This window comes from Oreochromis niloticus, unplaced genomic scaffold, assembly GCF_001858045.2.
Source record: "Oreochromis niloticus isolate F11D_XX unplaced genomic scaffold, O_niloticus_UMD_NMBU tig00008064_pilon, whole genome shotgun sequence".
Lineage (NCBI taxonomy): Eukaryota > Metazoa > Chordata > Actinopteri > Cichliformes > Cichlidae > Oreochromis > Oreochromis niloticus.
The window spans coordinates 174,026-192,737 of record NW_020328944.1 but is presented as its reverse complement, the minus strand read 5'-3'; the positions used below and the strand labels follow the sequence as shown (position 1 = coordinate 192,737).

The 18,712-nt window shown below is 40.6% G+C and overlaps 1 long non-coding RNA gene and 2 other non-coding genes across 3 annotated transcripts; 1 reads left to right on the top strand and 2 right to left on the bottom strand.

Moving 5' to 3' along the window:
- Positions 1–907: 907 nt before the first annotated feature.
- trnat-agu (transfer RNA threonine (anticodon AGU)) lies at positions 908–996 on the bottom strand. Its single transcript is given in 2 exon segments — positions 908–943; positions 959–996. It is a non-coding gene; the product is annotated as a tRNA-Thr (tRNA).
- Positions 997–4,953: 3,957 nt separating this feature from the next.
- Positions 4,954–5,025, bottom strand: trnap-ugg (transfer RNA proline (anticodon UGG)). Its single transcript has one exon. It is a non-coding gene; the product is annotated as a tRNA-Pro (tRNA).
- Positions 5,026–12,982: 7,957 nt separating this feature from the next.
- Positions 12,983–14,749, top strand: LOC112845606 (uncharacterized). The gene is made up of 2 exons (XR_003218469.1): positions 12,983–13,499; positions 14,329–14,749. It is a non-coding gene; the product is annotated as an uncharacterized LOC112845606 (long non-coding RNA).
- Positions 14,750–18,712: the final 3,963 nt, after the last annotated feature.

Here is an 18,712-nt window from a genome sequence, read left to right as displayed (position 1 = left end):
TTCCTGCCAGTTTTTCTCTGAAGCTAAATGCTTTCCATGGAGTTTTTAGGACATCCTGATAGTAACAAATTACAGTAACAGGGAGGCGGCAAAGTCTTAAACAACAAATGGGCTCATCTGGGATTTGAACATAAGAAACTCAAACTGAGGATCATCCCCAAAAACCAACAAGTCACAGGAAACAGCCACATTCACCTTTTAAAAATCTCACATTTCAGTGCAACAGTTTCCAACAATGGCGGCCTCTACTAAGTTTAAATATTACTCTTATTTATCTTTCTGCGTCACAAAATAAACTTTTAACATATTTTCAGGTGAGAAAGTAGCCGTATAAACTTCAAATATCTATTTGGTTTATCAAGACATCGCATATTTGCAAAAGTGCTCCGACGTTTTCAGAGACGTCTGTTACCCAGTCATTATCGTGATGTGCTCGCACCGATCCACATCACGTGGCTCTATACTTTCAGTTCTTTTGTTGATATTTAACACAATAAAAATGCAGACATAAGTGTAAACATTAGTTTTGACTGCTAGTGAAAAGTGTTTACTTTACAAATAACTCTCTCACTGAACTAACAGCCAATCACTCAACAGGTTTGTGCTCTCTGCTCATATTGCCTTCATATTAAATCATTTTGTGCTTTTTAAAGAACTTATTTTAACATTGCACTCAACAACAAACAAATCCTGCCTAACAACAAAAGTAACTTTAACGGTCAAATAGCATTATATTTCTTCAGGTCAATATACGGGCTGCAAGTAGGAGTGAGGTAAGCGGAGAGAGTCCCAGGTATTTAAACACCAGTGGGATGTGTCCCTTAAAGGAATCCAGACACTCATCTTTCAAAGCTCCGTAGACTAACAGGCCCTGGATGACTGAGAACAGACAAAACTACTAACTTTTAGGCACTGCTGGGAGTTGAACCCAGGATCTCCTGTTTTCTAGTTTAACATTTACTAGACAGGCACTTTAACCAACTAAGCCACAGTGCCACATACACTACCACACGGATGAGTACCTGATGAACACCAAGAAAACCTCCAAACATCAAACCAATTTGAGCCGAAACAGAAACACATGAAAGGCAGTCTTGTTTCTTATATTAATCACCAGAGGTTGTTGCATCAAAAGAGACGACACCTGTCAGCACGGATAAGATCTTGGAGAAGCTTACGGCTGCCGTGAACACTCAGAATAAGACCTCTGAGCGAAAATTGGATTACATCTTGGAGAAGCTCACTGCGGTCGTGAGTTCTCAGAATCTGCTCTTTGAGCACAAGAAGGACAACATCACAGAGCGCAAGTTTGATAACATCATGGAAAAGCTCACGGCTCTCCAACAGGAGATTGAGAGACCAGTGTCAGACTGTTAGAAGAGCTTTGAAATTCACATGAGTTGTTCGCACTAAAGTAAAAAGCACCATCACTTCATGCGGCTACCACTTCGGCACCAGCTGTGGTCTCAAGGCTGGAGCTGAACAAAAACACCCTGATAACAGACTGTGCTTAGACTGTTTCTTCCTATTCTAAGGCCGCCTGGGTTGGCTGGAAGACTGTTTACTTAGCCTGGCAGGGCGAAGGACACTGTCTCAGCTGAACTCTGGACACACACACACACATACACATACACTGATACACACTCATCCCCCCTCCCTTTCCAAATGCCTTCCATGCTTGTCCCCTCCCGGGGAAGATGGCGGTCGACTGGACCAGCGCAGACATGCTGCAGGACCGGATGCGCTGTCTACTCCGGCTCTCTATTACCCTTTACCCGCCCCTGTTGCTTGTCTTGTGTTTCTATGGTGTGTTGACAGTCATGTGCTTTTTGTGCTGAGGTGTTTTTTCTGTTATCAAACTGTTCTCCCTGTTGGAGCTCAGTCTGGGGGGAGTTCTTTTTTCTCCTCGTCTTTCCTCATGTTGTGTATTTTCCATTGTTATACCTCTCTGACCTGTCTTCCCCATGTGATGTTTGTGTAATGTATGTATGGTCTGAAGGGTAAGATGGCGCTGGGATGGCTGGCAGCCTTAACCCAACTTCCCTCGGGATGAATAAAGTATGATCAATCAATCAATCAATCAAAGTCAGGGGTTAAAAGTGGGACGGTGGTTTTGTTTTGCTAACTCTCCACGACACTCTAAACTTCAGGCAACTTCTATAAAGTATTTCAGTTGACAAAAAACTATTTTCTCTAAAACTTGGAAAGAAAAGGCAGCTTTGAAATCGGCCTATAATTAGCTAAAACTGTGTGATCAAGCCCAGGTTTCTTAAGCAGTGGCTGCACTACTGCATGTTTGAAAATTGCAGGAACCACCCCAGAAGACAGACTGCTGTTAATAATGTCAAGGACAGACTGCCCTATACTAGGAAAGATTTCTTTTAACAATCGTGGAGGGAAAGGATCCTGGGGGAACCTGCGGGGTTAATATGGCGCCTCACATCCTCTGAAATGGAGAGAGTCACAAGCTCAAACTGAGCAACATCAGCAGTGCAAGGCACAGAGACAGAGGGGTCAGAGTCAGGAGCTGTGATAAGAGCCCTGGTGGTGCCGACCTTTTCAATAAAAGGCGATCATCATGTCTGGCGATCATACCTCAGCAGAGACTTTGTTTGGTGAATGACACAGGTCAGAAATAATAAAAACAGAAACAAACTTGGGAGTGACAGACGAGCAACCACACACACCGGCGCCATCTTGTTACCAGTCAGGTGTGAAGAACAGTTAGACCAAAGGTTCATTCAAGACTTTTTATGTGAAGGGAAGGATTTTAAACTGGATTCTGGATTTATCAGAAAATCAGTTCCAGTAGATCTGTGTCAGCATGGCTGAGTGGTCTAAGGTGCTGTGTTTAGGTCACGGTCTCCCCTGGAGGTCTGGGTTTGAATCCACTTCTAGCAGTTTCTGCTTCTCTTTTTTTCTCGGTGTTCACATCTCCTCAGTCTTGAAATGGTCTGCTCACAGTCACGTCCAGTCCAAAAAGGCTAGGCAAGCGCCTGTACCGTCTCCGACAACTCAGGAAGTTAGCAGGTTTTTCCAGTGGTTCTCAGAACTTTCTATTCAGGCGCTGTGGAGAGCATCCTCACACAGAACATCACATCCTGGTGTGGGAATAGCTGTCTCCAGGATTGAAAAGCAGAGTGATCCGTGCGTCAGAACACTGCTGCGTTACATATGCATACAGTATGATCCACAAATATAACTTCCCTACAGGACATTTACACCAGGAGATGTTGGTCCAGTACAGCTCAGATATTAAAGGACTCGTCCCATCCCAGTAACAAAATGTTTCAACTTCTGCAATCAAGCAGAAGGTTCCACACCATCGGGGCAAAAAGAGAGAGACTCAAGGAGGAGCTTCTATCCTCAGGCCATCCGAGTCCTAAATCAGAACATGCCCCCACTCCCCTCACAGCATCCATAAGTGACTGAAACAGGACCTTATATCAGTCTGTTCACACTACCCTGGTCGCATTACCGTTTACACTTCACTGGTCACTCTGTTGAATTGCTCTGTTTATATTACTCTGGTCACTTGTTTACTTGCACTGCTCTGTCAATATGTTGCTGTGCTAATATGGCACAAGACACTTAAACATTCCATTTGCACAATGTACATTTTCAGATTTTTGATATAAAATTTCCAGACTTTTAAAATTAATTTACTTATTGTATATAATGTCTTTTTTTGCACAGTCAAAGGAGCAGTTCAGGAGACATTTCACTGTGTTTTTTTGTAATTTAATGACTAAGCATGTGACAAATAAAAAATCTTGAGTCTTGAACGTTATGCTCTCTCTTTCTAGGCCCTGCCTGTACTCTCGCTCCAGCATTTTGGATCAGCTGAAGGCTTTTGAGGGAGTTTTTATGACATCTGAAAATTAGCAAATTACAGTTGCCCAGGACTTCCATGAACAGTTCAACGGCAAAGCCCCAAAAACCAAACAGGCTCATCAGGGATTTGAACCCAGGACCGCTTACACCCAAAGTGAAAAGGGAAAAGCTTCCTTAGGCATTTTCCAGGTCATGGCGGAGGTGTGCTCGCAGGCCGAGGAGGAGTGAGGTGCTGAGGCTGCTCCTGCTGCTCTCCAGCGAACCCCAGGTGGCTGCTCTCAAACCTGCCCACAGCAAAGAGGAGCAGCTTCAACTACACGTTTCAGAGATTGTCACAAATAAGCTTTCGTCTAATTTTCAGATGATCACTTTTAATTTTAAATTAAGAACCAATTTAGGTGGGTTATTTAGAGCTTCCAATGAGGTGCATGTGTTTAGATCATGGCGGACAAAAAAGAGTACCTGAAGAAAAACCCTGCAACATGGAGCATGCACCCACCTGCAGTCAACACAGTGGCATGAGCATATAGTCATACAGATGAGCATGACAGCGTCAAGCTTTATAACCACAAACCTTACACCACAATTTAAGTCAAATTTTGACCCTAAAATCTGAATTTTGCAGTGGAAATCATCACATAATTTTTATTTGTAACATTTTATTTCACTTGGTACATAAGTTACATGTGTGTATAATGCACTGAAAGAGATTCCTTTGTGGTACTGAAGTACTAATGTTTACTGATGTTTAATTTTGGCCCTTTTGTGTATCAGTAAAAACTGATGTGCGTTTTTCCACATGCATTTTGTTAATGTCGTGTCAGAGAGTTACACATTTATAATATATGATACATAACTGTGTATTGTAGCAGTTCTGTGTACAAGTTTGAATTGAATCCGCTTATTTAATCTAAAATAAAACTCTGTGTTATCTTGTTAGGCCAACATGAATAACAAATAATTATCGTAGAAAAACTTGTCGGAGAATTCAAATGGTAAAAATAAGAACAAGGCCGATGACATCATTCACATCAGATCTGTTAGCTGTCCCTGTATGAGGTACTATGGGAACATGTGTGAACAACATGTGGCAGCTGAGAGGCTCTGTAGACAACAAGTGGGCTCGTCCAGGATTTGAACCCGGGACCTCTCACACCCAAAGCGAGAATCATACCCCTAGACCAACGAGCCACACAAACATTCAAGCAAGTCTTTTTACACAAAGTCACACATCAGAGCAACTAGATGAAGAAGAATGTGTGAAAGATTGTCTTGAATGCTCAGAGAATCATCTGTTTGTGTGCTTGATTCTAGTTTTTATTCTAGGATTAATTCCGTAGAGATTTATTGGATATACTGTAAGGACACATTCACAACTGTAGGTATATGATTCCCTCATCTTGTCCGTGTGGCCCTGGGTTCAAATTCCTAATGAGTTCCTGAAGTGACAAGCTTATTGACTGTGTTTACTCTTCTCTGTATTATTCTATTCATGAAGAATATAATCTGTGTTACAACTGTATGTAAATGTCTCACGTACATCTTGTTTGGCCACAACTTTTACTTACCCATTCACCACTACAATCATTTAGTCCAGGACCACCCAGTCTGGGAGGCTGGGTGTGCAAAAACAAAAACAAGATCATTGGGACTAAATCCTGTGCTTTCCTGGACAACTCCTTGACAAAAGCTACTGCTCAGAATCTTGGGATAAATTTGGATCAGTCTCTGACTTTTGATGCTTATATCAAGTCTGTGACCTGCTCCTGCTTTTTTCATTTAAGAAATACTGCTAAACTTAGGACTATTGTCTCCATGGAGGTGAAATGGAGATGCTTGTCCATGCCTTCATCTCCTCCCGGTTAGACTATCGTAATGCACTCTTTTCCTGTCTGTCTAAGGCTACCTTAAATCGTCTTCAAGCGGTCCAGAATGAAGCAGCAAGGCTTTTACCCACAGTAATAATTTTGATGGATATTTCTCACTGACACACTTCTTTGACTTCCTCTAATAACAAATGATACTGTACTGCTTTCATGTCAAGTAGATATGTGTCAGATGTTCTTCATTGAACCTCCTTCTCTGGTTGTTTCATTCAAGCATTCATCAGTTACTCATCTGAGTGGCAGTTTATGTGGCACATTAGCTTAGTTGGTTAAAGTACCTGTCTTGTAACTGGAAAGTTAGAAAAGAGGAGATCCTGGGTTTAACTCCCACCAGTGCCTAAAAGATAGAAGCTTTGACTGTTCTCAGTCATCCAGGGCCTGTTAGTCTAAGGAGCTTGAAAAGATGAGTGCCTGGGTTCCTCTGAGGGACAACTCCCACTGGTGTAGAAATACCTGGGACTCTGCAGCATTTCATTTTAGCAAGGGTCTCAAACTCGCGGCTTCCCTCACTCCTACTTGTGGCCCGTATATTGACCTGAAGAAATATAATGCAGTTTGGCCATTGAAGTTCCTTTTTTTTGTTAGGGAGTATTTATTTGTTGTTGAGTACAATGTTAAAATAATAAATAATAAAAGCACAAAATGATTTAAATAAGAGTTATTTGTAAAGAAAACAAAACTAATATGTACACTTATGTCTGCATTTTTATTTTTAAATATGAACAAAATTATAGCAGAAGTGCTGCCATGTGTCTGGTCAGAAAGAGAGTACCAATTTGATTATTTTGTAGATCAATGAAAGGTTTCGTTGTTTTTCTTTCTCTTCTTCCTTTGTACATTGTCTTTTACTTTTGCATCTCGTGGTCTTGTCACATATTTTAATTGTGCAAGCAACTGTAGAATGACAACAAAAGTTCTAAGTCTTTTGTCTTGTTATACAATTATACGATTGTTATAAGATTTGAAATGTAAAACAAACACAACACCACATTTTCAGAAATATTTGTGGGTGTTTTCTTTTTTGTTTAATTGGGAGGTTTTGTACTATTTGAACACTAAAGTGGCCCTCACATGAGATGACAGTGCCAGCAGTGGCCCACAGCTCATTGAAGTTTGAGACCACTGCCCTAGACCAACGAGCCACAGGTAAGAAGCAGTTTTAACAATGTTAAATGTCAGAGCAAATCGATGAAGCACGAGAGAAGAACGTATGAAAGATTGTGTTGAAATGTCCTGGAGCTGTATGTGAGGCATTCAGGGAACATCGGTCATTTATGTGGAGAGAAATCTGTCTCAAAAGTGTTACAAATGCATACAGTATGATCCACAAATATAAACTAAGATTTAAAAAATATGTGCAGTGATTGATGTGCTCTCAGGCATGTGCTTCAATCCACACACAAATACAAAACAATCTGACCAGACGTACAACTGTTTCACAAACTCTATAAAGCATTCACACTCCAATGGATGCATCAGAAAGCAACTTGGGATTACGATCTTGTCCAAGGATATTTGGCTTGCAGACTGGAGCAGCCAGGGATCAAACCAGGAAACTTTCTGATCAAAAGCTGACTTGTGCTAAATCCTGAACGGCAGCCGCCCCATTTTAGCCATCCAGGATTAAATGGCACATTCTTTAATTACAGAGGTAGGGATTGTTACATGGAACTCAAAATAAGTGTTGAACCCATCTCGTGTCCTGTGTCTTCTAAAGCTGTCTGTACTTTTACCTCCAAAGTTCATCAGCAAACAGTTTGCAGGCCTGTAATTATCAGGCTGTACTCAAGCCCTTGAATTAAACCTAAAAGCTGTGCTGTCATACAGAACCAAGTACCCTCCGCGGAAACTATAGCTAATGTCACAATTGGATCTGATGAGACAGCTATGATTTCTGGACTCAAAGTAAATAATCCTGAATCATTTTATACAACATCAGTTTGTTTGTTTTCCTTTCATAACAAATAGTTTGAGCCATATAATTAATACAGAAGTGATATGGAAACATATTTACAATCCAAAGACAGAGTAACGGTTTTCAGTAGCACAGTCTTTTATTTACAGTCTGCTTCTCCTGGTGGTAAACCTCTATCACATGTTTGGATTAAAAATACAGGGCCTACATAGCTGCTGGTTCCAGCTTAAGCAATATTTTAAAAAATACTAAATTCTTCATTGATTTGAGCTGTGGGGTTTGCTATACACTGGCAGAAAATTGTAGAGTAAATGGTGAAAACAAAGAAACCAAATCACAGATCCTTGAATTCCATCTTTTTTATTAACAGAAACTCCAACAAATTTGTGGTCAATTGATGACGTTTAGGATATGAACAGTCCAGTCCAGCAGGTGGCGGTAATGCGCCTTAAAGCTTTAACCGCCAAAAAATACAAAAGCAGAAGAAGAAGAAGCCGAGTTCCCGCTTAATGGCGTTTTTCTCTCAGTTTATTGTCAAGACTGATTTAAAGGTAAGCACCGAGCTAACGTTAATCTGAGTTTAATTAATCTTGAGTTTAGCTCCTGAATGAGGCTTTCTGTTGCTCTCCTCGGTGTCTGTTCTCAAGTTTTTGTGAACCAGTTGAAAAAAAAATCTGACTAAATTGACTCAAGCTGCTTTAAACTAATTCACAGAAAGATATCAGCAAAAGATTATGAAACACAGAGAAGAAAATAATTTTATTAGAAGAAAGCTTTTAAATGAGCTCATTGTAATCAGAGTTTCTGTTATTTTATTAGTAGGTTATTAAGCGCTACTTAGCATGTCTGTGGCACCTGCACAGTTTATTAATGCAGCCTGCTAACCAAGCTAGCTAGCGCCACCCTTCATCCATATAAGGTCACTTCCGGCTCCAAAAGACCCAACATGTTGGTTAACACTAGGTTTACTAAACCTGCGCAAATTTGCGTAACTTCCCTAAACCCAACACCCCCTAGAATTACTGGGTTTTTTATTTTCTGGTGCAAGTCCCGAGGTGTTAAGCACCCCTGCTGAGATTTTCACAGGTCGTCAGCTCGTTTCTCCTCCAGCTTTTCTTGTGCAAACCACCCATTATCCTTGAGGCCTGGCACATTTGCATTTGCTCACTCAGAGTTGCTCAGATCCAAGTCAGGCCAAACCTCTGTGTTACAACTTCCAGAAATGCCTGCCGTACCTATACAAAATATCCCACACATTGACTGACCTGCAAATATGAAAGACACACATTCACACCTTCCTTGACTCTCAGCACAGATCTTCCATTGTTCCATTGTGACTGTGTATGTGAGGAAGTGGCATTGCTTGACTACAGCACAGTGCTGTGCATAAAAGCAGACCGACCCAGGCGGGAGAATCATTTCTTGTTCGCATTTCTGAGAACGTACATCAGGATGGCCTCCGTATCACTGCCACGCAGGAAGAACCTCTCCGCGCAACAGGCTTTGGCCTTGCTTGAGGAAATGGACGAAGCAGATTCTGATGGAGGAGAGGTTTCATTTTTCCAGCAGGCCACTGATACCTCATCAGAAGAATCTGAAAAGGAGACGAAACAAGAACCCAACATGCCTCCACGGAAGAGGCCCCGTGGTACTGGGAAGCCCAGCCAGAGCCACACGGCAAAAGACGACACTGTGTGGGTTGAGGAGGACATTGGAATGCCCAGTGCAGTAGCAAATCGTTCGTGCTTCACTGCGCAAGCTGGACCCACAGAGTCTGCTAAGGTTTGTCACTGCCATAGCAGATATGATATTTATATAAACCCATTTAGAGTGAGGTTCATGTAAATTTACCATTCTCTATTTGTTTATCTTCCGACAGCATAAGATTACAAGTGTGCTCCAAAGCTTCCTTTGCCTGTTAGACGTAGGAATGCTGCAGACCATCAGAGAGTGCACGGTACATCAAGCCCGCAGAACCGAGCCGCACTGGAATTTGTCAGTTCATGAACTGATGGCATTCATTTCAATCCTGTTTGTAAGAGCAATCATGTGTCCTGTTGGTGCCATTGTGGATTGCTTGTCAGAAAGATTTCTGGTACCAGTAATCAAAGAGACAATGCCCCAAGATAGATTCATTTCAATTATGCAACACCTTCGATTTGATGACAGGGACACGCGGGCAGAACAGGTGAAAACAGACAAATTTGCGGCGATCTTCAACATCTGGACACGCTTCAACGAGAACTGTGCTAAGAGTTTCACTCCAGGAGAACACATGACCATAGATGAACAGCTGTTCCCTACCAAGGTTCATTGTCCATTCACACAGTATATTGCAACCAAGCAGCACAAGGAAATATTAGCACAGAGGCAGGCTGCTGAAGCTGCTGCAGCTGCTGTGCCAGGGACTGTAAAGATAAGATAACCTTTATTAGTCCCACACGTGGGAAATTTGTTAAAGACAATGCAGTGCCAGGTGCAAGAGAGCTGCAACAGGAATCGCAGCAGGTTTACCTGTGCAACATGTCAGAAATTCACCTGCGCCAAATGCAGGGATGATGGACACTGGGTCTGCAAACGCTGTAAAGTTTGAAACACTTTGAAATAAAACAGACTTGTGTACCCATATATCGTGAATGTTTGTCTTTTGTATGTAGGTTGTAACACAGAGGTTTGGCCTGCCTTGGATCTGAGTAAACAAATGCCAATGTTGCACAAACACACACACACACACACACACACACACACACACAGCAAATCTGCATTTATTTGTCCCACAAGTGGAAAATCTGCATTGTCATTGCAAAAAAGTGGACAGTGCAAGACAAAAGCAGCTAAATAAAAACTGTACAAAGAGCACGGTATAGAAAGTGCACTATACAAACAATCTGGAAACATAAACATGGACACGTGTATTCAAAAATATTGGTGTGTGTATACACACACACACATATATATACCTATCTATCTATCTATCTATCTATCTATCTATCTGTGTGTGTGTGCATGTATGTATGTATATATATATATGTATGTGTGTATGTGTGTATGTATATGTGTATGTATGTATACACACACACTATATATATATATATATATATATATATATATATACATATATATGTGTGTGTGTGTGTGTGTGTGTGTATAACTAGACTTTATGCATATTATATACGGTGTGGCTATATAAATATAAGTACAACTCTGTGTGCATATGTTTATGGACAGGCATGCAATGTAGTGACAAGGATTGACAAGAACTAATATTGCATATGAGAAGAGAAATATTGCACATAGAAACTACCATGGTGTATTGTACGCTGCAGGTAAGGAAGGAAAGTAGCCTTGCAGGGAAGGAAAGACCTGAATCTTTCATGGTTGGGGGTTGGGGGAGGGTGTGTTTGCACAACAAAAGCAGGAGAACAATGGCGCTGAAGACCTGTGTAAATCTCAGCGGGGTGCCAAGAGGTGTTAGGGTTGGGGGAATTTACGCAAATTTGCGCAGGGCTAGTAAATCTAGTAGTAGGGACTTGCACCAGGGGAAAAAAGGCTCAGTAATTCTAGCGCCACCCTTCATCCATATAAGGTCACTTCCGGCTCCAAAAGACCCAACATGTTGGCGTTAAAAGTGCTATAATGAAATACATTTATGAGAAAGGTAAAAATAAATGTATTCCAGGCTGAAACACAGCTGCCTTTATCAGCTCAGTTGTATGTGCAAGTTGTTTCGGCCCACAGGGCATGTGATTGTAAAAACTGGCCTCACTCTGAGAGGCCTGTTATTAGAATCATTTCAAAGATGATTTGATATATTCTGATCTGTGTTCTAATTTTATCACGTTTAAAAGTACTGCTAATTTTTAAAAGAATAGTCTTTTATTGTCATTGTACATATTCAACTAAATTGTGGGTGCTCAATTGTGTTTTCCACACAATTTCTGTTGTGTGGAAAACAATAGAAATAGTGAGTAAGCAAGAATAAATAACATATAAGAGGATTATATTCGGTGCAGTGTGGAGCCTAACAAAGTTCTGTTTTGTGTCCCAGCTGATCAGCAGGAGGAGAAGAGTCTGACGGAGCAGCAGAGGAAATTTCAGCTACTTGGACTCAGCTCAGCTACTGCAGAGAAAACAATGAGCTCAACACAGAAGGTGACAGATACTAGTGTTAAGAAATACTCCATTAAAAGCTGAAGTACTGATATATGTTTTATGCTAAACTACACAGAACCTTGTGCTATATTAATGTAATGTAAAAGTAAGGTATACAGTGCCTACATGACTTTGCCTCTAAACATCAAAATGAGCAGGGAAGAGGTTAAAGTGGGATTCAGTAGGATTCAACCCTAAAATCAGCTGTAGTGCCTCAGTGTGGGGAAAAGAATCACAGCTCACAATAATTTCTATTGAGAGCTCCAGTAGATTTTTTTAATGTACAGGCTGTGATCAGCTGAACTGCTGCTCTCTGTGAATTCAACCAGATGTCAGCAGATGTTTCATGAGTTGTCCTGGCTGATTTCCATCCTCTACACTGACAGTACAATGTCTTTCTATTAGACACTATACTGTTGGTATGAAGGTGGAGCTCAGTGAATGAATGTCAGCATCATGAGCTTAAGTTTAAGTTAATTTCTGCTACACTTGATGTAACCTAACTCTGACATGAGCACCACAGTCTCTGTGCACCAGTCACACACTGTTCTTTACTTTAAATCCATCACAGTACAGTAAACTTACCTGCTTGTCCTGCACTAACCTGCAGAGGATTTTACTGCAGTCTTTAAATCAAAATTTTTGTATTTTTTTTATGTAGGGAGTAAAAGTAAAAAAAACCTCAGGTTACAGTCAGACTCTGACATCATCCTTCACTGAACCAAGCTAGTAACTGTTACATTTGATTTATTATCGTTGAATAAATTAGACAATTATAGAAATATAAAACAGGAAACAGCAACAGGAAATATAAAAAAGTGCAGACCTGGTAAACATTTATTACTATTCTGAGTTTGTTAGCTTTAATATTTGTGTACAAGCAGGAGGGATGGGCATGATTTTAGAGTGTTTGAACAATGATTAATTATCTTTAACACCAGGTTGGATGTAATGTGTTACTACTACCAGTAGGTGGGGATAAGAGACCTTTAAGGTGTTTGGTGCCACACTCCACCTTCAGGTTTAAAACTAGTGTTAATGGAGGGAGTTTGAAGCTTCAGTTTGTTTAATGAATGCATTTCACTCACTGCCTCTGTTTGTGTCTGTCACTGCAGGACCAACATGGACCGAGAAGTCAGCGCTCTCAGGAGGCCGACAAACCTCACAGAAGAAAGAGAGAGAAAAAATACACCTGTGACGAGTGTGGGAAGGATTTTACTTTGAAGTCTAAACTAAAACAACATCAGCTCATCCACACTGGAGAGAGACCGTTCAGCTGTGACTTGTGTGGAAAGTCGTTTTCCAGGAAGAATGCCCTAAAAAGACACCAAATCCTCCACAGTGGAGTTAAAGCTTACACCTGTGATCAGTGTGGTAAAGCTTTTACTCGAAGTAGCCACTTACAGAGACATCTAGTTACCCACTCTGGAATTAAGGCGTACAGCTGTGACATCTGTGGAAAAACTTTCAGCCGGCTATGGAGCCGAAATACACACCTACGCATTCACTCCGGAGAAAATGTGTACTGGTGTGATCAGTGTGGCAAGTACTTTACAACAGACGCACAGTTACAAAGCCACATGTTTACCCACACTGAGGAGAGACCTTATCAATGTGACCTGTGTGAGAAGACTTTTAAAACTCCACAGTACCTGAGACGACACCAACAGATCCACACCAGAAAGAGACTCTACAAGTGCAGTTACTGTGAGGTATGTATTTTTATTTTTATCTTGTAAGTTCAGTCTGACTGTTTGGAACAAGTCTGCTCATTAAATTGTGTTAGCATGTTAGCACTTCTACTGCACCAAAGAGTAGCTCTGAGCCATTATTCAGATTTTCATTTCAGTTATGATTTTTGTTTACACGATCATGAAAAACTGAAAATGCCGAAAATTGATATGATGCTGTTATTTAATCTTCAGGCAGCTTCGTGTTATATCATGTTGTTATTATTTCTGCATAAATGGCCTTTGGTTTACAGCGGCTCATTCCTCTGTCAGGTGTAAATGGAATAAAATAAAACATAAATTAAGTACAAAACCAAACCATTCAGTAATCTTCTCTTATGGTTAAGAAAGTTGGTTAATGGTATTGTAGTATTGTAGCTGTAGAATCAGTGCTTCTTAATAGTTTTAGTACTTTTAAACATTAGTGTTAAAATACCCATTTAATGTTATAATTGCAGTGTCATTGGGGGTAATAGTGTTTTTCAGCTGAGTGTTATAACTGCACAATTACAGTGTTATTAATGCAGTGTTAAATTAGTATTATTGCAGTGTTACTGTAGTTTAGCATGGGTACCCTAAAAACAGTAGCGTGGTAGTACTTAAGTGTAAGTCAGATGTTACTGTAATATTAAATAAGTATTACTGTAGTATTATGGTGGTAGTATTGTACTTATTGTAGCCCAGTAAACTGAGTGTTAATCGAAACAGTAAAATGTAATTGCACGTCTGCAGAGATGCTCTTTATTTCAGGCGATGTTCAGGATAAAAGTGTTGAAGGACTGACTTACACTGTCTTTGTGTCTTTGTTTAGAAGCAGAGCGACACAGATGGATCCACTTCTCAACCCTGTCATCGCTGTGGTGGTGGGAAAGACTTCCGTTGTGACATCTGTGAAAAAACTTTCAGTCAGCAAGCCGGCCTAAAAATACATCAACGTAAACACACTGGAGACAAACTGAAATACTGCAAAGAATGTGGGAGAAGCTTCCCCACATCACGTGACTTAAAACGACATGAACTCTTTCACAGTGGGCTCAAAAAGCACCACTGTGATCAGTGTGGGTCATCCTTCACCACTGCAAGTGACCTTAAAACACACAAACGAGTCCACACAGGAGAGAAACCATACAAGTGCAGACACTGTGACAAAAGCTTCTCATGTTCAAGTAGTCGTAACAAGCATGAACGTACACACATGGAAGGAAACTACAGCTGTGAGCAGTGTGACAAGAGCTTCAGTAATCTCAGTTCATACTCTGCACACAAACGATCCCATGTTACTAATAAACTGTTTCACTGTTACCAATGTGTTAAAACATTCACTTCATTATCTGCTCTGTGCAAACATCAGCGTGATCACGCAGGCTGAAATCGTTCCCATCACAGGATGACAGCGAATCTGAAGAGAGAGAAACATCCTCTTCTGGTTTCAGAGTCCAACTTAAAACCCTGGAGATCAGGCTCCACAGAGTTCAGATCGGGTCTCCTTAAAGTTCAAATGAGGCTATGAATCAAACTGTTCCTGTAGTTCCATTTTAATCTTTATAAATTGTTCTTCTATAGTGTTTGTGTTCAGTGGTTACCTTTTTCTTTTTCAGTGGTTTGATGAAAAATCAGTTTCCTGTTGTTCAAGTTTTTATTGAATGTATTTTATTAAAGTTCTTAAAGTTCTTTTTGAGTTCTTTTTGTTTAAGTTGTTAAAGTTCTTTTTGAGTTCTTTTTGTTTAAGTTCTTAAATAAAGTTAAAATAATAAAGAATTGGTTTAACGACAAAGATTTTGAGCCATGATGTCATTTCCTGTATTTCAAAGTAAAGACTGAAGTGACAAATGGAAACATGTTTACAGTCATGGAATAAACACCGATGGGTCACATGTAGGAAGTACTATTGCTGACCTGATAGACTCGACCTTGTTTACAAAGAAAGAAAGGAACTGATTACATGTGTCAGCAGAGGCTTTCAGGGTTGTTTAGAGTAGAGCTGATAGTCTTAAAGAGAACACGGGGATTATGACAATTTAACACAATGATCTGAGAAAAATATCTGTTTCTCTCATTTTCACTGTATTCTGATCAAATTTCCAACATTCTTTTAATTCTTTTAAAGAAACCTGCAAATTGTCTTTCTTCCACTTTCACTCTGCTCTCCTACACTGACGCCTGACTGCTCGGGTGGATTCATTTAACCAGGACTGAGGAATACGTTTTGGGCGCCTGGTTTTTAATGTGTTCACAGTGTTTAGGGTCTGAGTACAGGTTTCCTGGAACTGCAAAAGCAGCTCATCTGGGGTGGGCCCAATAAGTAATCTCAGGGTCGGTAAAGATTTTCTTTATAAAAGTGGAGGAGAAGAGAGCAGCGGCGGGGTGGAGCGCGAGCTTTAAACTCATGCACAAGAGAAACAGGTTTGTGAGGAGAGAACACTGAATCCCCAATTTCCAAATTAAAAACAGATAAACCATATGATAACACCAGGTCAAGAGTGTGCTCCTGCTGGTGTGTAGGGCCTTCTACAGACTGTACAAGGTCAAAACACTGAATAAGATTTAAAAACTCCTGATCAAGCAGTCCATCAGGGCAACAGACATGAATATTAAAATCACCAACTATTATAATCTGATCCTGTTTCGGCACAATTTCAGCCAAAAAACATGAAAAGTCATTTAAAACATCTTTGTTAAACTTAGGCGCCGATAGATTACTGCACACACAACCGGTTGAGAGCGTCCCAGTTCAAATATGAGAAGTTCAAAGCTGGAGGGGAAACCAGTACATGGAGTTGTTTGTAGTGAAAGTTTTTTCTTAAAAACAGTCAGTATTCTTCCTCCTCTACCTGATCTCCTTGGAGCATTAAGAAATGAGCAGTCGGAGGGTAACAGTTCAGAAATAATGCTAGGCTCACCAACTCTCATCTGTGTCTCAGTCACAAACAGGAGATCCAATCCACTGGAAGAAAAAAAATCATTTATAAAACCACACATTTATCAGAGCCATCCTTGTTGGAGCTGGAGCCTGGGTAGAAGTTGTCTGTGTAGCCCACGTTAATGGGCGCAAATTCAAAAAGTTTATTCCACGACCCCCAAGATGCAAAATACAGTGGCGAGCAGGGTTATGGACACCTCAGCCCACAACAGGAACCAGACAGGAGAAAACAGTTTCCAGGAGACGCCTTGGGATGCGACAGAACGGACCATAACCATCTGGTGCGGCCATTGAAGAAAAGGCAGCTTTAAGCTTCATGTTTGTGTTTATGCCTGTGTCTTTCAGAGGAGGCTGGAGGCACTGAAAGGCTTTTCTAACAGTTCCTGTTGAATCAAAGAAGAACCATAAAGGTTGCTGGAGTGCTTGACGGCCTTACCCCCGAGAAGCCTTCCTGTTAAAGGAGGAACCAGTTAGAAGCTATTTTCAAAGTAGCTGAGCTGATTTACAACATGCTGTAGGCATCACAGGTATTGCGCTGCAGTGGTTTGTATCATATCTATCTAATAGACTCCAATTTGTTCATGTAAATGGAGAGTCGTCTTCACACACTAAGGTCAACTATGGTGTTCCACAGGCTTCAGTGCTAGGACCAATTCTGTTTACATTATACATGCTTCCCTTAGGCCAGGGGTGTCCAAACTTTTTGCAAAGAGGGCCAAATTTTATAAAGTGAAGATGCCCGGGGGCCAATGGTTCCTTTTGACATTTTTTTCCATAACAAAGTTACATGAAAATATAATGAAGAACCATTTTAATAGTCACAATAACCTTTATTTTTAAAATGGAAATGTACCTAAATAAAAGACACTCAGGCAAGCATTTACAACTCTAAAGACACAATTCTGCCTTTCATTTATATCTGAAGAGTCAGACAACATTGAACAAACTGTATAGAATACCCTAAATTTCCATGAGTTTACAATATCTTTGCCTAATGAACATTTTAAACAGGAGTTATAAGTAATGAAAAGTGTTCTGTTTTCAATACAGTTTTTTTATTTTTTTTTTGCAAAAAGTGAATTTTGCCCTTGACATTTACAAGATCTTTCAGGAAGCCAAAGTTTTTCACATCTACAGGAAGATTGCACAACTGGAAGTTCACTTGCCACAAGAAATAAACACATTTGTAAATATACACAATATGTACACAACACACTCAACTATGAATTAAGAGCATAACATCAACAGTTAAAACCAAATCATAAGAGTTTAACAAAATACGCATCCTTTTGTGGATTGCATTAGTGTGCTTTATGCTTTTTACTGTTCAGGAACACATGACTAATGGAGGGATGTCACTCCTGGAGGGATACTCTTCATTTGATTCAACTGTGCTAAACCAGAAAGAACTAAAACATGCATAGCAGCTCTCCAGTACAGAATTTGGACATCCCTGGACTAATGAGAGGGGTGATACTGAGATCTAGATTTTAGTAAACCAATCAGGTCTGGTTTGAGGCCAGTGGTTGAGATGCGTAAAATATCACGCAAGTGGGAGTCACTCATCCTTGATCTCAATCGGTTCTTGTTTAAGTTCATGACAGAGAACATTTGCTCACACAAATATGTGGAACCAAATAAGCTCAGCATTTTCTTAGCAAGTGACCGCACTTTAGGAAACCTGTCTTTGTCTAGCTGCCGATAAAAGTCAACAAGAGAACACTGCCGGTGTTTTCCGCGGCGCTCATCGTCACACTGCAGCTCTATGAGCTCCAGCTGAAGATGCGGAGGAGCATCATCAGGGTCCGCGGAGAAGGGAGATGAGAAAAGCAACATGTCTTTTTCAATAGCTGCAAAGTCCTGAAAGTGTTTGTTAAATTCCCCAGAAAGAGACGCGATAGCTGTTGCGTAACTCTTCATTTGGACATTAATGTCCACTGGGAAACTGTCAATAACCTCTTTCAAAGCTGGGAAGTGTGCGGTACAGGGCTCTGTTAGAGACAAGTGTCTTTGGAAAAGTTGCAGTTTGGCTCCAAAGGCCTTGATGTGAGCGTATAGTTGGCTCACCACTGTGTCTTTTCCTTGAAGATTAACATTCAGCGCATTCAGATGCTTCGTAATGTCAACCAAAAAAAGCCAGATTTGCCAGCCATACAGGATCAGACAGTTCTTCCATTGGTTGTCCCCAACTGTCTGATTTCCTCTCTCAGAGAGAAAAATCGCTGTAGTGCAGACCCCCGACTTAGCCACCTCACATCATTGTAATAAATTACGT